The 24,066-nt window shown below is 36.4% G+C and overlaps 1 long non-coding RNA gene, 3 other non-coding genes and 1 pseudogene across 4 annotated transcripts; 4 read left to right on the forward strand and 1 right to left on the reverse strand.

Moving 5' to 3' along the window:
• The first annotated feature begins 1,427 nt into the window (after window positions 1-1,427).
• Window positions 1,428-5,502, forward strand: LOC122088845. Its single transcript, XR_006143171.1, has 2 exons — window positions 1,428-3,268; window positions 5,198-5,502. It is a non-coding gene; the product is annotated as an uncharacterized LOC122088845 (long non-coding RNA).
• Window positions 2,453-2,534, forward strand: LOC122090213. Its single transcript, XR_006143454.1, has one exon. It is a non-coding gene; the product is annotated as a small nucleolar RNA SNORD25 (small nucleolar RNA).
• On the forward strand, window positions 2,610-2,687 carry LOC122090214. The gene has a single exon (XR_006143455.1). It is a non-coding gene; the product is annotated as a small nucleolar RNA SNORD25 (small nucleolar RNA).
• On the forward strand, window positions 2,715-2,858 carry LOC122090351. The gene has a single exon (XR_006143582.1). It is a non-coding gene; the product is annotated as a small nucleolar RNA snoR136 (small nucleolar RNA).
• Window positions 5,503-5,545: 43 nt separating the features above from the next.
• LOC122089539 lies at window positions 5,546-15,579 on the reverse strand (annotated as a pseudogene).
• Between the last annotated feature and the right edge of the window lie 8,487 nt (window positions 15,580-24,066).

Raw genomic sequence — 24,066 nt, forward strand, 5'->3', positions numbered from 1 at the left:
TCATCTTTTTTTCTTTTATTATTTAAAAAAAAAAAAAAAGAATCAAGTAAAAATGACAAGAAGATATTGGAATCTTAATTTAGAAGAGATGATGGAAGCGATAGATAATGGATAGACAACATGGTCATTAAACTTTCACCAAAAAAAATAAAAACATGTTCATTAAATTTGGGACTCATCAAACTATGATAATCATGGCCATGATTGTGGAGAAATTGAGCCATAGTGCGAGGTATATAAATGTATAATCAAAATTAATAGTTTACTTGTATTCCTATTTTTTAGGGGTAATTTATATGTCTTCTACCAAATAAAAAAAAAAAGCGTAATTTATATGTCAAAAATCGATTTCGTAAACTATTCAAATTCCTTTAAGCTAATTAGTCTATATAATTTCAATTTCAAATCAAATATTATTAGATTTACTTATATTCGATTATAAAAATATTATTAAATAATATATGGCAAAATGATTAATAGTGATTAAGCCTAGACATAGAGGAGGTGAAATGACGATGATCCCATCCCTATGAAATCCAAAAATCCTACTGACATTGATTTCCCCACGTCCTAGCACTGGCCTCAACACTGGGGACACATAGCCTTGCAGTGAACCCTCTTCCATAATAGTTGTATAAATAATACTTGACAATATTAAAATAGCTTTATAAAAATAAAATAAAATAAAATCATTTTAGATATGACACTTCTACCTTCACCTTCTTATGTTCTTGAATTTTCATTTTCTCTAGTACTTTAACGTAGACAGTGAGAGTCTCTTTGCCCATGCTTAAGACTCCGTCTTCAATCTGCAATAGAGATATACATGGATAGTAAAAAACCCGTATTCAATCATTATTCGAATTTATTTAGGAGGGTCCTTATTCGAAAAAATCAATTTTCGAAAACTATCAGAATTTGTTTGAAAGATACATATAATATTATATTTTATTCGAATTCGATCCAATTATATCACTACGATAACTAAATTGAACGGATCACACACCTTCAATGACTGGTTTCGATTCCAATTCTGGCCAAATTATAATAAATTATTACAACTTAGATCAATTTTTGCTGAATTTATACTGCAAGAGCAAATCATTTTGTCGCTTCTTCTCACTTAGAACAAATCAACAATCCCCAAAAGAAAAAACTCTCTCCCTCCTAGTGAAAAGACCTTCACAGTCCTTTGTCCCCCTTCCTCTATAGTTATATATAGCATCGGCTTAACTTACATGGAGTGAGTGGCATGTTTATTACTTTCATTTTTTCATAGTAGACGATTGGGTTAAACTAATAATTAGACCAATTTCAAACCCTTAGAAAAAGGTATCCTCTTCAATTACGTTGGGCGCCTAATACACATCTGAGAGGCCCTTGGGGTGTATTCCCGAGTGTTGAGCTGTGTATCGAAGTACGCCTAACCATTGGATTTGCGATGGGCACCTAATGTGGCTGGAGAGGATCTGAATCTCTTAATCAATCGTATTGACTCGGTCAGTATCCGATTGTATGTCAATAGGTTGGACCGGATTTCATGAAAGTACGAAAGTTAGAGATGACGTGTTTTAGGGTTTTTAACCATGGAAAGTTGGTATCTGATTAAAAGAAAATCTCATCCGTTCAAATTCAGAAGATTAATATGAACCGTTGAATGTCGTGGGTTTCTGGCTATAAAATAATTCGGAGGGTTCAACCATGTGGGTGCCTTTAGAATTCAGATCATTAGGGTTCCGTTGGAGGCGTTCTTCGGAGTCTTTTTGGTTTCGAAAGGGAAGGATTTACCTCAGGTCTCTGCTCTCGGAGTACAAATCTCTGCAAGGTTTCTTAACATTGAGGCAGAGTTTGAATATTAAATTGAATCTTCGGTTCGATTTTATCAGTTGTTGCAGGGTAGACGATCTCGATATCATGGTGGGAGGAATTTTTATGGGCAGAGTAATGTATTATGTCGTTAATGAATTACTTGTCAAATCTCTTGCTAGCAAGTACATGCCTAGGTTTTTTATGTTCGTTGCATCCTTTGTTTTATAATCGCTTTCTTAAAGCTTCTTAATCTGATCGACGGGATCTATCTAATTCCCGATTGATTCGTTCCCTTGAAGCAAAATTGTCTCAACTCCTCTCTATCAGTTTCTCCTGCTGTGAATTATTTTTCTCCAGCAGGTCTAGAAGGTTGAGAAGATTATATATCTGAGTAAATGTTTTTGGCTTCATCAACTAGCCATTGTGGATCTTTTAATTCCCAATGTGATCGTTCCCTTGAAGCAATACAAAGGGAGTGTTCTTTTCTTTTGAGGTTTTCTCTCAGTTCCTGCTGTAGCTTTGGGAAACACTGGAGCAATCACAATACTTTAATTTCTAATAAATTTCTGATTTAATATCCATAAAATGGTTTAGTAGATCTTGCTGAAATGAATAATGGGTATATGGGTTTCTCGAGCAGATGACAACGATGATGATTATAGAGACCTGAAAAGATTTGCGGAAGTGATCGCAACTTTATTAAACATCTAAGGGACTGAGTTGATCTATTGAGAAACCTTTGCCTTTATTAGTGTTTGATTTTTTTTTTTCTTTACTGGTTTTTAAAATGTTGAATGGTCTTTATCGATGATGACTCCATAGACCTGTACTGAATGCGGAGATGACCGCACCATATACATCTAAGGGACTGAGATAACTGTTCTATTTAATTCTGTGTTTTTGTTAAAGCTTCATTTTTTTTGTATTCTTAATATGAGCTGCTTGAGTTTTTAATATTTCAGTGGCATTATCAGTGAAGCCACATGAATGTTCCTCTCGCTATCCAGTGTGATTACAATGTTGCATTCGGACGTTGGGGACCTACATGGTTTTTTTGCTAAGATCAAATTAAAGGTTCTTTTAATTTTTATCGGCTCAGCCTGTTTGATGTATTGGTTTGTGCCTGTTTTTGACATCACTAACCAAGCTTTATCACCTTATGTTTCGGTGCCAGTGTAACTTGCATGTGGTTGGTCAATATTTTACTAGTCGCCCTCTGTTTATTGATGTTTTCTTCCTATTTCTTTTGAGCTTTTTATCAGTACTTTCTTTCAAATTGATTGCTGTGAGTACATTTCAAATATGGGCATGTGATTTTCTTTTAAGGTTGTGGTATTTGTAGAATTTATTCTTATTTTTGATGGTGTTGCGAAGGAGGGAACTAATGATTTTTTGTTTGCAGGTTTGTGGAAAAGTAGGAAAATTGTAAGAACAGTTATGATTCATTGAGGAATTTGAGGTAATGTTAATTTTGATGCATTGAAAAATGACAATGGATTAGTTTGTTAGAGGGACATGTAAAGGTTGGTCTTTTTTATTTCAATTGGAGAACTAAATGAGTAGTAGTAATAGGATTACTGTGACCAAGGGGTAATGGTGGGTAAAGATGATCATTGATGAGTTGATTAGAAATCGATATGATTATTTTAAATTTTTCATAAAGTATCGGTACTTATCGGTGAGTATCGATGGTGTTTCGGTGTGTATTGTAGGATACGTATTGTTATATAAGGGTTTTAAAATTTTCATGTATTGTATCGATATGCATCGTGTCGATGCTTATCGATGTGGATACAGCATGATACGCATCGATACTTAAAACTATGCTGATATAACTACTAAAAAGAACTCTAAAAGGAACTGGAGCTGCTGTTAGTGATCACGTTTGCACATTTCTAGATGGTACAGGAAGTCTCTTTATCAGAAAAAAAAAAGGACGATCCAATTATGCCATCATGTTTGACACTCAGCAAAAAATTAATTTTTGTGGAGAAAATGCAGACACGTCAAAATGGGATTAAAACATTCAACCGTGGACACCCAAACCATCATCCAACAAGACGCGCACCCAATTATGCCATCATACTTAGCTACTCAAACAAAAAATTTATTGTTGTGGATAAAATTCAGTCGTCAAAATGGGATTTAAAAGTCCATTGGACACTCCAGCCATCATCCAACAAGACACGCACGTATTGAATCAAGAATTGGAGAATGAAGTTGAATAAAGAAAAGTCAAAATAAATTAACAGGAGTGAAAAAAGAATATGCCAAATAGATGGAAGGGATTCTCTCCTGAACATAGGGATTGGGATTCTCTCCTAAACATTGATTGCTCAGGTTTTGTCTATAGCTATCTGGGCTATTGACACATCTTATCGGAGATGAGATACCATTATTGTTCATTTAATTTTTTGGGCCATATTCATTTCAATGATTTAAAGAATTTGTTCTTAACAGTAAATTGATTCAAGAATTTATTCCCATTTCTTTTCCTTGATGGAGCTGAATTTCTGATCTCCTTTGGTCATTAAATGAAAATTTGTTCCATTCCTGGTAACTTTCCCAGTTTTCTGAGGAAGTTTAGGAGCATGCGTATGGATTTGGATTTAAAGTGTGTAAATGATTCCATTTCTTTCCTTTCTAATCAAAGGGGGGGGGGGAATTTCCCATCCAGCTGCTTGTTTATGTATTATTGTTGGAAGATATATGTAAATTTTCAAGACAGTTAAAACCAACAACTGTAAAGAAGCATAAGTAACTTAAAATATGTAACAATTAGTCTCTAAGACAATCACTGGCAATTCTCCCCCTTTTTAGCATCCCCAGACTATTAGTCCCTTGAGAATCACGCGGAGGTGCCTCATGTGCAATGAAATGGTTCTTTCATCCCATACCTGAAGAAAAGATAATGCGAAGGAATAGGTATAGTGGCAATTATCCAATTTTAAAATTGTCTGTATTTCCTGTGCTGTCCCGTATATGAAATCAGTTAGCAAATCAGGTCCCACCAATCCACCACGAAATGTTACTAAACCAAAAGATCTCATCATTGATCTTAACATATTTTTTATTTTATAGGCTGAAAAAATTCCTACACATTGGAAGCAACTATAACTGCCGGCTGCCCTATAAAGGGTGAAACTAGTGAGACGAACATTATTCCTGCATATGATTTAAACTGATTCTTTCGTATTTTTAAAATATCCTGTTATTTCATTTGGCTACATAGAAATCAGGTTAATTATGCACAGGTTAAACCCAACCCTTGCTCTATTTTGAATAACGTGAAAATTGGATATCCCAATCTTATCCTTCTATTTGGCAACAGATGCCAGGATGGGCAAGTGGTGTTATTTTTTTAGGGAGAGTTTCTCACTTTATGCAGAATACACAATGACAAGGAAAAAGTATTGAAGCTGTTGCCCGAGTCCTATGCGGGATGAAGCCAGCAAAAGTGGACGGATGGATAGGAAGCGGAAAAAATCTGGAGTGACTCAGAAGATCTGCAAAACCTTCTCTTTAAACAATACTACAAGCTCGTGGCTTTCGAGTGCTATTCCTCTATTTTTTACCACTGTAATTTCCACATTTACCCTCATTTTTGTCTCAGGCCTACTAACTATTTGGTTCTCTTGTGGAAAAGTTTAGCTTCTCTGGTGATGATTAAACGATCTAAGATTTGAAACTCAATCCTTTTGCAACATGAAACTCAAAAAACAGGAGTAGAACAAAATAACCACCTTAACAAGTCAATGAAAATCTTCTTACCAGGAAGATAAACGAATGATCATGAAGAAAGTGAAGCATATTTGCCTTTTGACTTCACTGATACACTTCTTCTGGAATTTTAGCTTTTCCCAGATAAACTTGCTGCATCTCCTCTCTCCAGATCTGTAGTGGCATGATCTAGCTAGTAACTTATTGGGATTTCCTTTTCTTAATTTCCTATTCCAAAATAGAGAATTCATCACCCAAAAAAAAAAAAAGCTAGAACCATTTCACCGAATTCCACCCGGATATGTGGCACATTTGTTTTGTGAATATCATTTCCATCTGAACCTCTTTTGTAGTATGATTTCCCAATCCAATGTGACTGATAAAAGACAACAACGGCAAAGTCAATTGGAAGCGACTAGAAAAGCATCATAATTTATACACAACTTGCACACAAAATTACTTCCGTACAACAACCTTCTGAAATTTGACAGAAATTTATATAAGTACTCAAATATTGTAGAAATTCTTCATGAACAGCTACGAAGTAATCCAAGAGTTTAAAACACAATGTACATACTGGAAGTGAAAGTTTGGCTAGGCAAGCCTGAGCCCACCCAAAAATTTCAGGGTCCGCGTGGGGCTTTTCAACCTGTGGGCTGGGACAAGGTTGGGAGTTCCATGCCCAGCCCTGAGCTGAGGCCTTTGGTTGAGCCCGGCCCAGCCCTACCATATGTCAATAAGCTTTAATTCAATATAGATCTTTCATTTAACAAATCAAATCACATAACTCAACCCACAATGTGCATGAACCTTGTTAACTAAAACCCCAGGATTTGTAGGTTCACCTGACCTGTGAACAGAATACTGAGACAATGTATTGCTACCATATGAAATGAGAGAATGTACAACTAGGGGAGATAACAGAGCCCAAATTGCTTCTTCCAGAGTGATGATCACATGGGGTCTACCTTAACAGTTCTGACCAGGAGAAGATCTATGCACTAGACTGGATCATTTCAATAATTTGTTAGATGCATTTGTGAAGCACCACAAATAAGGTTCACCTAAGAGACATCTTGGGGGAGGACCATTCGTGGCTGTCATTCACTTCTTTTGCCCGAAAGGAGGGTTTCAAAGTACAAGGCCAGGACACTAAAAGACGTAGAAGCAAGAAAAAACATGGGATTGTTGTTCTTCTTGGTTGACAAACAACCAGAGGATTTGCAGAACAATTTATAGCCACATACCAGCCAACTTCTGTTTTTCCTATTGTCCGCTACTACGAGTCAAGCACCAGGTCACTGCCTTTTTTTTTTAAACATAAATCAGAAATTTTATTTTGTAACTAAAGTCCAAGTTATGTACCTTTAGTGCATGCAAAAAACCAGATTGGTATACTGAATTACGAGCAATCTCGCATAGATCACACGAACTTAACTTCCACACCTGTAAGTAAATTAGTCTCCACGAATATAAATAATGACAGCTATTTCAAAAAATCATATGAGAGAGAGAGAGCTGCTATACTATATTCTTCCACCAAGGGTTCTTTCGTTAAGTGAATTTGTAAACGATCATCTGTTGAAAGGGAAACATTGAGGCCACGAAGGAAAAACAATGGAAAAGGGTTCTGATGATAATCTAGAAACAAGGAATTGTTGCTCAGAGGAGACATTGCTAGTCCAATCTGACAAATCAAAACGCTATAAGAGGCAATTAGAGATTCTGAAGGAAAAAACTCATTCAAATAACATTAACTAAGTATTAGCATTCCTATTTTCCTTTTTCTTCCCCTTACTTGTGCAAGATAATATAGATATTGCAGGACAGGAGATTTTCTCAAATTGATTCCATGAGAAATATTGTTAGCTGTAAGAAAAGTTGCAGCAAGATGATCAATGTCACCAGCCTGAAAATAATAGGCTACATGAGAGGCCCTTTAGAACATTAAATAAAGCGTCAACGCAAACTCACAAGAGCCTCAATGATTATCTCTCCTGAATGTGGTTGGAATTTGATGGTTGTCATCCCCTTCGATTCACGAAGCTGACAGAAAACAATAAACAGTTATGGATTCTCACACATTTTTAATTAGAAGCAGCTCATAAAGATATAACTGAACGTTATGGCTACCCAAGTCATTGAAGAAATACGCCTCCTCACCATGCCACTAATGCAAAGGCACAAACTTGTGACCAACCAGGGAGAATGAATTCAATTGGCCCACTGAAGGATATTCAAATAAAATGATACAACTATCAGATTATCAGAATGATATTCACCCCATCCGCAAATGACTGTCCACTCTGAATAAGCCCAAATTTTAAGGAGAGGCAGTTAAAATATTTTTCTTAAAGCTCTTGAGTATATTATTTTCAAAAATGAAATGAGGTAATGAATGCAGGAAGAAATGTGGTAAACTTCTTAAAAGCACATTACTTTATCTGTAAAATGGACAAAAATATGAGAAAGCTAAAAAAAAAAAAAAAAAGATCTCAATCACACTGATGTGTGATATTGCTATGCCATAGGTGGAAGGATGACTCATTTCTGCCCCCTATTTTTATTTGTCAACTACATGAGACAGAAAAGCAACTATCCATTCCCCTACTACCACTAAGGAAACAAATATTGATTAACTTATAACAGGCACCTTATTAAGGGCGTAAAGGTTAGCATAACAGTATTAAATGTAGTATGAGAATGCAGGATTAAAAATATTGGTCCACTGAGCTGGTGTTGGCATGTGTTTTGTTGGTCGCCTTTCAGGCTTACTTTCATCATCCACCAAATCCAACCCAACAACCTGAAAAGTCATATGTCAACAGAAGTTAATAATTACAGAGAAAAGGAGTAAGCTACCAGTTTGATGTTATGAAAGAATACCAGGCAGGAACTTAATGTAACAAAGGTTTTTAAAACAGAACTTGCAAGACAAATGGCTACAATATGCAAAACCTACAAAAAACATGTATCTTGGGATTGCATTGTTTATGCCTTGGAAACTAAAGGGTTTAATGTGAGATGGAGAAGAGGTACTAAGATAGCAAGCACATTTAATCAATTGCACCAAAGCAGAAGAGACTAAAATGGCAGGTATCCCACAACGCCAAATAACTGTCTACAGTAGGTTTTTTAAACTCTACTACCTTTCGTAGTTTCAATACAATGCTCAACATTCTCAACAAACAATTGAAATCAGATAAACTTAACAAGGACCATACCAAATGCAAAATTAGAATCAGGAGAAAGTCAGCGTGGGACAAACCTGTTTCAAGAAGACATGCAATTGAGGGTGTGAATCTGGATTAACAGTAACATTGAAAAGGGGCACAAATATTTTGTCAAGAATGTTCTGGAAGGTTGTAACAATTCCTAATTCCTTGAACATATTGTACAGTCGTGGAAGCTGAAAAAGACAAACGAATTCCAGAATAAATCCACAAAACTATTAAAGAAGCCTAGTAATGATCAAGAATTTCCTGTGAATTATGTACAAATTAAAAAAGAAACACAATCAAAATGCAGCAGGAATCAATGATAGATATTGATTAAGGAACTTTCAAGCAAACTAACAATAGATCCACATTACTTTGTAGATTCTTCCTTTCCCAACAAAAGAAAAGGAATAAGAAATCGAAAGAAATTTTGCCATTAGAAATATATTCCCAAAACCAATAGTACCTTTCATTCCTCTGGTTTAGCAAGTTCAACTAGAAAAAAATTGAACAAATAATAACAGAAGAAATAATGCATTAATCAACAAGTATTGAAATGTATCATCATACACATATGAAGTTACCAAAGTAGACCAATTATTTTTTTCCTAACATAATATCACAAATTATTCATCAAGGACTAATTAATGTCTTTTGCTCACACCCCCGGCCCTTGCCAAGGAAGCATGGCTTGGATGGCCCACCTATCTGAATCTTGTGAGGGCCGACCTGGCCAGACCAACAGTTGGATAGAATATGTAGTGTTTCGATTGCCGACATGTCAGATTTCATGGTGCCACCATTGACTTCCCTTGCAATTCACAGCAGTTAAATCAACTTGATAAAAATTAATTTTCAGCCAAAGTTGTATATAGCCATGTGGCAAAATGCATTCAGGATTGAAGTTAAACCAACTGTAGGATAGATGGAGTAGCCTTTCAATTGGCATATTTCAGAATTAACAGGCCCAACATTGAATTTTTCCCCAGTATTTTGCAGGTTAAAATCATTTTGGAAAGTTCCTCTCAACCATTATCCAAAGTTTTATATAGCTTAAGTAGCAAAATGCATTCAGGCTGGAAGTTACACAACTACACATAGTGGACAACCTGACTGTAAATATGAGTCCAATACATGCCACATTGGTAGATATCAGGGCCACCAAGTACCTAAGTGAAATGTGCTGAAACATTTGCCCAACTATCAACTACATTATATATTAAGTATTCGTTCCACTTTAGTTGCAACTTAAAAGTAAAGTCCAAAAAGAAGGTTTAGGAAGAGAGTAAATACCTGAATCAACCAAAACAACATTCTCACTGTATAACTCGTTATTCACTATCCAATTAGCCATTTGATCCCACTCACTTTGTTTTCTACCATAGATTGATATCCTGTATTCAGCCATTTGCCAAAACACCATTGAACACAAGTCACACAAAAAGGGGAATCATCATCACTCTTAAGGAGAAAGTGATACTTGGAAGTTAGAATCCTAACATAAAAACATAAAACTACTTCATGAAATTCCTTTTAATTTTATATGAAAGCTTGTGGAACCTTCTCAGTCTTGGTGGTATGATGCTTCTCAAGTTGTTGCTTTGTCAACAACTTGTAAAATTCATGTGCACAACATAAAAAACCAAAGATGATATCTGAATCCCATATCAAATAAAAAATTTGGAAAGCTAACAGGATCCAAACAGTGCCAAAAAAAAGAACATGATTATCAACAAAAGAAGTAAAGCACCTGGTATTTACTTGCATCAAGATCTGAAAATACTCGCTTTGTCAACTCAGCAAGGAAACAACCTGTTGGAGTTGAGGCAACAAGTTAGCTATAACTGAACCAATTTTCAGCATGCTCAGCACAACGAACAATGGATTAGTCATAGAAGGTTGGCGAAGTTAAAATTCCCAAGACAGTTAGAGATTAACAGAAGGCACATTTATCACATAAAAGATCCGAAGGAAAAGGATATAGTAAAACCACTTGTGTTTTAATTATTTTGGTATTGATTTGTTGCATTTTCAGTTTTTTATAAAGGAGGAAATGAAGATGTTAGCTCATAGAATTAGAATGAAAAAGGAGAGGTGCTTCTAGAGAGCTATGCTATAGACACTTCCCACTAGAAAATTTTTAATAGTGTAGCTATAAGACCAGTCATGTTGTATGGAACTGAATGTTGGGGAGCAAGAAACACCACATAAAAAAATAAATGTAGCTGAGACAACGAAGTGGGATGGATGAGCAGGAAAAAACCAAAAAAGATATAATAATAAATGAAAAAAAAAAAAAGAGTAAAATACAAGGTGATTTAGGAGTGGCCTGATAGTAGATAAGTTGAAGCTTGAAGGAGTGTCATTCATTGTGGTACAGGAATCTGTAGTAGAGGCCATCGATAGCAGCACTGCAACCAGATAGCGAAGATGCTTTACATTTCTTAAGAGCTGGGAGAATATGGGAGATTAACATGTACTAAGTCACGTGCACGATGAACTTACAGCTTCTCCATTAGCATGCAAATAGCTACTGTCTAGTTTAGAATTGTCAGTCATCTTCTTCATCAGATCCTTCTAGGCTCTCAAAAGCACTAGCACTAGCAACAGGAGACTTGGGAGAAGTTGGTCTTATAATGGGTCCACCTCTCTTAATTGAGCTTGCTCGACCAGCAGATTGTCCTGAAAGAGTGAAAGTTCTAATGTAAATCCACACAATTACTTAATCACAACAAAAAAATCCAAAAAGATTCACAAGAATATGAATAGATCAGTTCTTTTACAAACATAAAGAAACTGTATTTACAAGCATAGTTCAACATTATGGCTAAATTTTGCTAATTTTTCTAGTTTTGAAATGCCCGAGACGAAACAGGAGGTGAACCCCGAAGCAGTGTAATTTCGGTCATAAAAATGCACTGATTCGTAGAAATTTTGGTCATTTTGGCCATTTGCCCCCAAAATGGCCAAAAAAGAAAAACTGTTTTGGTTGGAATTTCACTAATTTCGGTCTGATTGAAACGAGACCCAAATACGAGTTTATGAACCATATTTATAAGGATCAGGAACCCCAAGAAAAGTCCTCCTTTTGCCTTACAAGGGCACAAAACAAAAGGTGACAGTTCTATTTATAAAAGCATTACAAAGACGTACTATCTATTAAACTGAAAGTGTCAAAATGTCTAAACCACAGATGAGGCACCATGATCTACCATGTAGCTACATAAAACCAAGTCAAAGTAAAACCAACAAATGTGATTTGTTACTTCATGTTGACTAGTCAACCATTGCAAAAGAAATCAGTGCAAAGATAAACATAAAATGCCATTTCAATAATCTTCATGTCCTAATCAACCATTCTGAGTTACCAACAAGCCAAATCATTCGCACTGTGAATACTAAATTTATGCAACTAAAATTGTCCAGGAAAAACCCCACATAAAGTCTGCAACAGAGGATAGATCAACAACTAATCAATGACAAAGCTTGAATACTAGAGAACAAGAAGAAGAGACAATGGAGTTGTTGAATCGATATAGACTCCGCTTAGTCTACCGTGTTATCATGCTGATTTATTTAAAGTCTAGCAATTAGGCCCTTCGTAAGAATTCTACTAAGAGTCAATGCATAATTTACAAGAGGAAAAGTAAGACTTAAACTAACCACCAACTACTAACTAAGCTGAACACACATCACAATAGGGACACTCCCCCTATCGTGACTAACAACTATTGTACCACAAGACATTATTACCCCTGCGGTACATATTTCAACACTCCTCCTCAAGCTGGAGCATTAAATCACCCATGCCCAGCTTGGAGCAGCCCTTCTAGAAAGCAGGAAAAGAAGGGGGCCTGGTAAACATGTCACCCAGGTGATCATTAGAAGAAACAAATGGTGTACCAATCAACTTATTCATAACCTCATTCCTCACAAAATGACAATCAACTTCAATGCGCTTGGTTATTGCAGCTACTGGAGTTAACAAGATGAACACCATTGTAGTCAAGGCACCAAGGTGCACCAAGGTGAACCAAGGCAGTGGCGGGGCGCCTAATTCCCCCCCCCCCTTCCTGTCCCAAACATTTAGTATAGACGCATCATAAACATCACAAGTAAATTAACATCCAATTATAGAAACCAGCAGTTACACAAATTAACATCTACTGTAAGACTAACCAATTGTTCACAACTAACTAGTAGAAAGAACTTTTCACCCAAAAAAAAAACACCAGTAGTAAAACCGGCAGTTAAATACAAATTGAACAAAGATATTTCAGTAATTCAGTTAAATGATATTTGATGTCACATAGGGTCATTATTGATTCTAGCAGAGAGTTAGCAATAAACTAGAATGGTAAAACCGGACATAACTATATAGTAAGGTTTTAAGATTTAATGATTCCATGTATCGCAAGCATTATAATCCAACATACTGCCAAATAAAAAGGTCAGGAAAAGAATCTATATACTATTACAAAAAAAAAAAAAAAGAAGCAACATAAGGCACCCATCCAACCACCTTGGCGGACCAAGGAGTCTAAAGCGACGCTTAGGCGACCAAGGCGGTTGCCTTACCTACATCCAGTAAGGCAAGGCATCACCTTGACACCCTAAAGGTGCCTGAAAGCCTAGGTGACACCTTGACAACTATGATGAATCATGTTCCGCAAATCCAATTAACTCTACCTCCGCATATCTATTAAAGTACAAGCAGCTTTTAGTCTTTAAAGATAGAAGAGAAGAAGCAGAAACACAGCATGCCTGAGAGTGACAGGAATGATAAATGCCCAGGATAAGAGGGAGAAATAAGACCATAGGAGAATGAAACAAGAAAATATTAAGAAATGTTCTAAACCTAGCAGTTCACACAGCAGACCACTTACAATGAATGCAAGAAAACTAAAATCCCCCAAAACAGCTACAGCCTCACCCGCCATCCCCTGTGCTAAATCCTGAGTATTTGATGCTCCAAAATGAGGAAAAAGAAAAACTTAAGTCCTCGGAAACATTTCTCAATATCATTCAATTCATTTTTCTAGTATGAAACTATTAGTAGAGGAGATTCAGATAATACACTTTCTTCCGACAGTGAAGATCTAAGAAATAGTAATCAAACCAACTAGGAAATTATACAGCACATTCAGGATGTACCATACACAATCTGCAAGAAGATTCTCAGGAAACCAGGGAGGATAATTATTTATAATCGAACAAGCCTAAAACCATTTTGTTAATCTCATGAAAAGAATATGTAGACATTTTAATATAGTGACGATAATGTTGATAACTTCAATTGACCTCACAAGATAGCAAAGAACCTCTATAGAATGAAAACCGCCAGCTTAATCACAATAAAAGCTTTTTTCCCCCACCATCAAGCATGGTGGTGGCCAGAAGTATTCCCCATACAATACTTCTCCTAACACTGATGAAGAAATAACATTAATTACAATGAAAATTGATCACCACGAGCCATGCGATAGGGTTCGGCAACAAATTTCATCAGCTGCATTTACCAAAGGGTCTTCATAGACGGAAATCCAGAGATATGAAAGGGTAAAGTGATATTTTTTTTGTCAGAAACACAGCCTAGGATCTTCAAAGGACGGAATTCAATGGCCACAATAAAATTAAATATAAAAAATTAATACAGAAAATAAAGAAAAAAGAGAGACTGAATTGACTATAGAACACTGTTAAAATCAATGACTGGAGATTTATACAGACGAGGTTACGAGAAAACAAATGATTATATGTTAAGCCAACACTATACTGAGAATTTTCTATTGTCATTTGTCACACTAATTTGGACTTTTACACGAATCCTCCCAATCAGTTAATCTTGTATTATCAAACCAAACTCTTTGCTACCTTGTTGGCTCGTCGCTGAACAAAAATTACAGAATACAAAATAACTGCAATGCTCCAAATTAGTCGAACCGTCACACTGACAATTCCCAGTTAAAGTAAGCATGAGACTATAAATGTCTGTGAGACGATCAAATTTCAGATATCTTCAACCTCTGACATAACTCGATCACTCTTCCCATGAGTAATCTCCACATATAATATCACAGTCGAGGAGTTCAAATAGTCTGATACACTAGAAAATTCCAGTAACAACAAATGCAGATAAACGTGGACCTTCCATTACTAATAACACTATTAAAACATCAAATTCCGCCGAAGTATCACTCTGGAGAGAAGTCCGACATGTGCATACCTTTAGGGAGCGTGTGCAAACGAGGCAAGCCGGCCGGAATCGGAAGATTTCGGTCGTCAAGAGAGAGCGGACCGTTCCGCTTCTCCTCCCCGTCAGCATCCGCAGAAACAACCATCATCACATCAGGCAATGAAGCCGGCGTCCGACGATTACCAGCTCCCTTACGCCGCCCATGGCTCCTCCGCTTCTCTCCATACTTCCTGAAATGCTGTGGAGAGTCACCTTTCTCCGTCACCTCCTCATTATTATCTCCTCTCCCTCGCCCTCGCTCTCGCTCTCGCTCAACTGTCTTCGCAAACTCCAGTAACTGAGAGAAGGTTCTCCTGTGCATGTAATAAGCCGAAACCGCCACGAACGACGCCCCTACCATAGCCGCCATGGCCAGATGCAGAGCATAACTATCCATCTCTCTCTTTCTCTCTCAGTTCAGTCTGATATTTAAGAGCAGAATCCTATGTCGTTACAGAGAATGGGATCGTCTGAAACAGAGAGAGATCTTTGCTGTATTTAGGAGAGCTTGCTAGCGTTCGTGTCAGTATTTATAAAGAAGAGTGAAGAGAGAGAGAGAGAGAGCATATTCGCTGCTGCGTTTCCAGAGGATCCTACCTTGTGGTGGTGGGAAAAATGCTCCCTGTTGCTCCTATTTGCATCATCTCCGCACTAAAGCTATTTCATTTTTTATTTTTTTAATTATTTTTCCCTCCTTTTAGTACATAATTAATGTAATTAAAATGAGGTTAAGATTAAGTAGGAAGGAGCGACTAGGGATGGGATATCAGAGATTTGGAGGTGGGCCCTGGTTTGTGGTGGGTGGGGCCCTGGCCATGGGTTGACACGGTTGGTGCCGGAAAGTGTGTGTTTTGGTAAGGCAGCAAGAAGAGAGAGATTGGATGTGCATAAACTATAGTCCCGATCCCCTCTCTTACATGTAATTATCTCACCTCATCTCACATCGTTCTTCGGGTGGGAAACGCACCCCATGGATGATGCGAGATGGGGTGGGATATTTACCTACAAGGCTGGATCCTTTCTATTGTGTTTGACCATTTAATCCAATCTCACACTATCCATAGGGTGTGGAAACCACCTTCGGGGTATTATAGTCCCATGGATGGTGGGAAATGGATTCTTAAAGTTAAGTGTCCTGGAAGAGAGAGAGAAATCTTTCTCCATATAAGGTGATGCAAATGAGTAAGACCCAAATGAAAATGTTGCTATATTAAGTTATCAGAAGATAGATGATTATATGGTTAAAGAGTTGTTAAGGATGGAAAAATACTAAGGTGATATTTGACGAATTAAAACTGAATGCTCAAGTATGATTGGGACTGGTCGGATCATTTACCTAGGAACAGCTTGCAAAATAGACTATATGAGAATTAAACGATCAGCTTGTATTAGAAGATGACATTTCGAGTGTGGGAGGAATGTCACATGCCACACGAATAAGGGCACGGAGAACTCGACGTCAATAGTGGACAAACAAGAGTGAGAGAATTCATGATGGTGTAGTGGGAAGCCTTTTCTATCTTCATAGACATCTCAATCTTAAGAGTCATGAGAAGAGACCATTTCTTTCTCTTCTTTTTCTTGTGAACATTATAAAATGTTTCATGATCTTATCAAAAAAAAAAAAATGTTTCATGAGCTCCAAGAAGTATGCTGTCTTGAACTAACCAGCTAGCCACATATGTCGACTAGTTGGGAGATTTGATTTTATGAAGTAGAGGCTTCATCCGATAAACAAGCAACATAGCCTTGGTCTTGTAATTGAAGTAAGATAAACCAATTGGTATGAACTTATCTATTGAATAAGTTTGGTTAGACTTAAGAATTAGACAAACAAATGTCTGATTTGTTCGATAAAAAAAGTAATATATTTTAAGTCTCTCCATCAGTATAACACCACTAAGTTTGTTAGGATGAATATATTAATACGAGGATAAAATCAAACACAAAATCACAGAAAACACGAGGAATTTAACATGGTTCAACATGAATATCTATACCGTACCCATTGAGAGAATTAAAGAATTTTTCATCAAGTCAAAAAAAAAAGAAAAAAAAAATTACCATGCGATCACAAATTCATAATTGCTATTGTATCTAAGCTCTCCCACATAAATAATATACAAGCACATTTTAAACATTAATCACCATACAATTAGAATCATTTGAAACCTTAATCACTACACAATTAGAATCTTACCTCTGTATATGTTATGGATCCAAAAACCTGATACAAATATATATATATAGAGAGAGAGAGGCCCAATAATATCTGTTCAAACAATTACAGAGTGCAAGACCGACAAACCCAACAAAACTCTATAGAAATAACCTGAAAATTCCTCAACTTTTTGCATTATTCGAAAGAAATCTAGAACAGGGTTTTGCCATTAGATGCTCAAGCAGACTCCATCTATGAAGTTGGAGATGCTGTCAAGAGCTGTTGAAAGTGGTAGCAGAGGATGCCCTTGAATTATTCACTTAATAAATTCCAAAATTATACACCACTCATGTATTGATATCTTCCATTCTATCAAAATTTTGGTTTTTGAATTATGAGGCCTTATTTTGACACACGGTTAGCTCCAGTAAGCTAATGCTTGAAAATGAGTAGGACAATTTGGGCCCCACATAGATGCTTATCAATGTTGCACCCCATCCAATCTACACCATTACATATTTGGGATTAAAAAAAAAAACAAAAAAAAATTAAAAAAAAAAAAACCCTTCCTATAAAAGCCTTGTAGGAATCCAACATTACACATTGGTTTCTTGTTTTCATTTTCTCAAAGTTTATTTTATTTTTTGTTTTATCTTGAACAGTAAAGTAGGGCAGGTGAGGATCAGCAGTTTGTAGATGAGGAGGGAACTTGATCTATGCTTACCAACAAAGCAAAGGGGGCATCTTACTAAAAGTTGGGAAAGGCTACTAATGAGATTGGTAGAATCAAGATCAAATTAAGAATCAGAATGATTGAAGGTTTAAAACCCAAGAAGAATCCAATTTAACCTAAAAATAATGGGGCTTTTGGGATGATAGAATATATACGTCTGAAGTGAATCCACCTTTAAGATAGAGGGGTTCTTGGGGATCCTTAAAAAGCCAGGTTTGGTAATGGCGGCACCAACATATGCTTTTCTTCTATTATTATTGAGGGGGATGGAAACTTATTCCTTAACGGATAAACCTTATGCCCATGTCTGATTGAAAGAAAGAGAAGGAACGTGAAATTAATTAATTAATTAATATATATATATATATATATATATAAACCATCTTTATTTTCTTTCTAAAAATCAAGAATTTTGCTCTAAAACATAGTAAAATTTAATGACCAAATTTCACATATGTTTTGGAGTTGACTATACAATTGTCTTAGGTAATGATTATAAAAGTGAGATTCCCTAGCTCATAGCAATTGCCAATTGTATATTAGAGTGAATGGAGTAAAATTATTTTCCTTCTTCCGAATTGCTTCTGGGCATTTTAGGTTTAATCTCTAAAATAAAAGAGACCAAAGCAATAAAACATAGTTTGACTCTAAAGTGAATGACAAGGAAAAAGGATCCCAAATTCCAAAAGAGAGAGAGATTGTTTGGCAAGCCAATAAATTCAGCCTTTAGATCGAAAGATGCTCATTATCATAAAATTAGATAGCTTTGGAGGTTTTGAAGAGAATCAAAAACTTTGTGCCACTACCACAGTGAAAGCTAATAAAAGTTCAAATCATTGGTGCATGCAATCAAGCCATGCATAAACAAAAAATTAGAGACAAGATGTGACTTGTTTCCTGCTTCATATGTTCCTCAAATTGTCATTTTGAAAACTTAAAAAATGTTGTCCTGTGAAACATTGAGAGGTTCGTTCTAGTATTGGAAGTTACATTTTTTTTTTTTTTTTGGGAAAACCTCATTTGAAAGACCCACTTATCAAAATAATCAAATTTGCTTTTTAACCTTTTCATGTAGCATAATCAAGTGTTTTAGGCATCGTTTGACAACGTTCTGTTTCTGTCGTTTCTGTATTTTCTTGTTCCAAAAAACGAAGAAACAATCTAAAAAACGTTTGATAAAATTGTTTTGTTTCACTTGTTTTTAGAAACATAAATCAAAATTTATGCTTATTTACAATGATAACGTCGTTTCTGGAAACGAATTTAAGAGGAAAAAAAAAACTGTTATGCCCAATAAATCTCTTAACTATTTAAACTTAAAAAGAGGCAACCGAACCTTCTCTCCCTTTTGGGCATTCGATGATACTATTGGGTTTTTTTAGCGGCATTATGTATTAAAAAAAAACGTTTCGAGAAGCAGGTTTATCAAACACCAAAAAATCCGTTTTTATTTTCAAAAATGTGAAAAGTTGTCCCTATTGTTTCTAGTTTCTATTGTTTCTGTGTCTAGAAACAGCAAAAACGTTTTCAAACAGTGCCTTAGAGTCTTGACTAAAAACCCCCCTTACATGGTCTGCACCACTTGAGGGAATTTTTGTCTTTATTTACAATTGTGAAATGTGATAGTAGTGGTCTCCACCATTACATGATGAAGGTTCTCCTTTGCTTAATTTTGCATTACTTTGAACCTAGTTTTGACCCCTATTACAAATACATATTTGACCAAACTTGACAAGGTTGGTGTGGAATAGTAATTTTACATCTATCGCCATGCCATTTTCCATGATTTATAATTTCCACCTTTGAGGAATGTTAAATTTGTATCAACTCCTTCCCCAAAAATAGGAAAAAATTAGAGAGAGAGAGAGAGAGAGAGAGAGAGAGGTTGACTTGGGGAATGTCCCATAAAGCTTCTCTTACACTGATGCCACCATGGCACTTGGGATTCATAAAATGATAATAATGTGTTTAAGAATCATATTCTACTAGAGAGAGAGAGAGAGAGAGAACCTCATGTTGGTGTACGATGTCTTGTATTCTATCACAATTTAATCCAGGGACTACTGATGCAGCGCCTCAACAAACAAGAGGCCCCCTGCATAACAGGGGGTGTAGAGGGGTACAACCCCCTACTTGAATTTTTTATTTGAGGGCAATTGTGTACTTTTCAGATTAGGGTTTTTCGCTATATATTTGTAGCAAGGGTTTCTTTCTCTGTAATGCAAGTAATACTGAGAGGTGTAAGGGACGAGCATTGTAACCCTATTCTCCATTGATAGTGAAGCAGGATCTCATCTCACAAGGGACATAGGCAATCTTGCCGAACCTCATAAATCTGTGTGCATTGTTTGTTCTTATTTTTTCATTATCTTCTGTATCGTTTTAGGATTGCGTTTCTAGAAATTGGTATCAGAGCTCTAGATTTCCGTTTTCTAGGGTTTACAATCATGATGGCAGAGAATGGATCGAATGTCAAGTATGATATCGAGCGGTTTAATGGGAAGAACAATTTCACCCTCTAGCGTCAAAGGATGAAGGATCTTCTGCTACAACAGGGTTTGACAAAAACGTTGTTGAGGAAGTCGAAGAAACCTACAAAAATTGTTGACAAAGATTGGGAAGAAATGGAGAAAAAGACGGTAAATGTTATTCGATTGAATCTTTCTGATGATGCCCTACGATATGTTGTGGGTATATAATCTGCACCGCAGTTATGGATGAAACTTAAAATTATCTACATAACGAAGTCCTTAACGAACAAATTGTTCGTAAAAAAACAATTGTATTCTCTACAGATGGAGGAAGGTACAGATCTATTAGAGCATCTTAACATATTCAATCAGATTGTAAGTAAACTTACAAATCTAGAGGTTAAGATCGAGGATGAAAACAAGGCGTTATAGTTGTTGCCATCGCTCCCAGAACCATATATCACCTGATAATGACTCTCTTGTACGAGAAGGAGACCCTTGAGATGGATGAAGTCGTGGTTGCCCTCATGTCCAATGATATAAGAAATAAGGCCAGTAGTACAAAATCTTAAGGAGAAGGTCTTTTCGGAGGTATCAAGGAGCAGGAAAGAGGGAGATCAAATCATAAGGTATCTGGGGAGAATCGATCGAAATCAAAAGGGGCAAAGACAAAGGTCTCTTGTTACTATTGTAAAAAGGAAGGTCATCTGAAGAGAGAGTGCTTGAAGAGGAAGGGGGACTTGAAGAATAAAGGGATAGATAAGGCATCTGAGGAAGCTAGTATGGCTGACAGTTCAGATGGAGATGATGGAGATGTCATCAGGTAAGAATCAACATTTTGATTCTTAGATTTTAGATTCTAGATGTCATATCACATGTATCCACATAAGGATTGGTTTGATACATATCAACTATATAATGGTGGGTCTATCATAATGGGGAATGATGTTGTATGCAAGACCATTGGGATAGGCACTGTCAAAATCAAGATGTTTGATGGGATAGTAAGAACTTTAGCAGATGTGAAACATGTACTAGAATTAAAGAAAAAATCAGTATCTTTCGGGGTACTTGACACAAATAGCTACAAGTACATAGCAGAAGGTGGAGTTCTCAAAGTTATTAAGGGTGTTATAGTTGTCATGAAGTGACAGCTAACAGGAAACCTATACAGACTCATAAGGAGTACCGTTATAGGTGAAGCATTTGTGACTACAGATGCAAGATTTGATATAGATGATACTTATATGTGGCATATGCGATTAGGGTATATGGGAGAAAGAGGATTGATAAAGCTTTATAAAAGAAAACTATTGAAGGGAGTGAAAACTTGTAAACTGGACTTCTGTAAGTATTGTGTGTTCGGGAAACAATGCAAGGTTAGTTTCAAAACTGTAAAACATAAGAGTAAAGGTGTGCTTGATTATGTACACAATGATGTATGGGGTTCTTCAACAATAAAATCTAAAGGTGTGACAGACTACTTCGTAACCTTTGTTGATGATTACTCAAAAAAAGTCTAGATCTACTTCATGAAGCATAAAAGTGAGGTGTTCATTAAATTTAAAGAATGGAAGACTGAGGTAGAAAGGAAGAGTAAAAATAAATTAAGTACTTGAGAACAGATAATGGAAGAGAGTACACGTACAATCCATTTCTAAAATTATGTAAAGCTAAAGGAATTATACGTCACTTCACGATTCCAAAGACACCACAGTAAAATGATGTAGCTGAAAGGATGAACAAAACACTTATAGAAAGAGCTCAGAGTATGAGGCTGAATGCAGGGTTGAGCAAGAGATTTAGGGCAGAAGCAGTGAATATGACATGTTTCCTCATCAATAGGTCTCTATCAAAGGCAATTCATTGTAAAATTCCCGAAGAGGTATGGACAGGAAAACCAGTAGATTGTTTTATTTTAAAAATATTTGGTTGTCCAGCCTATGCACATGTTGAGAGTGAGCAACATTCCAAGTTAGACTCAAAATCTAAGCAATGCATCTTTCTTAGTTTTAAGAAAGGTGTAAAGGGATTCAAGTTGTGGGATCCAAGTTCACAGAAAATTGTGGTTATCAGAGACGTTGTATTTAATGAGTCTCATATTGTGAAGCCAAAATGTAATTCACAAATAGTTGGTGAAAATAAATAAGGTTCTACTATACAGGTGGAGTTAGGTGAGTCGGAAACAACAAGAGAAAATGAGTCATCCAGTGACTTACCAGGACAACAGGAAGCAGTAGAAGTTTTCTATACTATAACAAAGAGTAAAGGGAAGCGTACTCACAAAGCACCTGTGAGATACGGGTTTGAGGACATGGTTGTTTATGCTTTCACTGTAGGTATAGGTGATCTATCTTCCTACCATGATGCTTTGAGTGATACACAACATGATAAATAGATGACAGCTATGATGGGAGAAATGAAATTTCTACAGAAGAACAAGACTTGGGAGATTATGAAAAAACCCAAGGGAAGAAAAATCATTGGATGTAAATGGGTCTTTCGTAAGAAAGAGGCAGCAACTGAGAAGAAGCGTAAAAGGTATAAGGCCAGACTTGTAGACAAGGGCTATACACAGAAGGAGGGGATAGACTACAATGAAATATTCTCTCCAGTGGTAAAACACACTTTGATCCGAGTACTACTTGTTTTGGTGGCCATGTATGATTTTGAGCTTGAATAGCTTGATATGAAGACTACATTTCTTTATGGTGACTTGGAGGAACAGATTTACATGGAACAACCTGAAGGTTCAAGGTGCAGGGAAAGGAATATCATGTTTGTCTACTTAAGAGGTCGTTTTATGGTCTTAAGCAATCTCCTAGGCAGTGGTACAAGTATTTTGATTTTCACATGATGAAGATTGGCTACACAAAAAATGAGTATGATAGTTGTGTTTATTATAAAGTGTCAAGTGACAATTCCATTATTTTGTTAATGTTTTATGTTAATGACATGCTCATTGTTGCAAATAACAAACATGATATAGTCTCTTTGAAGTATTTGTTGAGTGCTAAATTTGAGATGAAGGATCTTAGTGCTACTAAGAAGATCCTTGGTATGGAAATCCATAGAGATATTTTTTTTTTTTTTGCTAAAAGGTCATTTTATTAAAAGAGAACAAAGCAAAACAAAGAGAAATACAAAAGGGCAGGCCGATCCCACTAAACCCACTTGCAACCTCCACCTTCGGCATGGCCATCAGCAGAGGGAACAAGCAAAGGGCTTAGCCAAATCGAAAACGGTGCCTGTCCAACGCATCAGAAGCTAACTCATCAACAACATGTCTCGGGAACTCCACTGAGAATTCTGAAGTACAAGATTTAGATGCTTTCCTAGCCAGAAAATCAGCGACTACATTAGCTTCACGAAAACAGTGAGTGATCTTCCATTGCACCAACTCCAAAAAGGAAATAACAGATCTCCATTTCTGCAGGGCAAACCATGGAATCTCCCTTCGCTGAACTGCTGAGACCACGGACGCTGAGTCTGACTCAATCCAAACACCCCTAGCATGATATTGTCTAGCTAGCAGAATACCCTCCAAGATCCATAGAGATATAAATGCATGTAAACTTTGGATAACTCAGAAGAGGTATATTAAAAAGGTGCTAGAGCATTTCGACATGGAAAAAACTGAGCCAGTTAGCACTCCGTTAGGTAGCCACTTCATATTATCTGAAAGGGAATACCCTACAACACATGAGGAGGTGGAGCAT

The sequence above is a fragment of the Macadamia integrifolia genome, chromosome 9 (assembly GCF_013358625.1).
Source record: "Macadamia integrifolia cultivar HAES 741 chromosome 9, SCU_Mint_v3, whole genome shotgun sequence".
Lineage (NCBI taxonomy): Eukaryota > Viridiplantae > Streptophyta > Magnoliopsida > Proteales > Proteaceae > Macadamia > Macadamia integrifolia.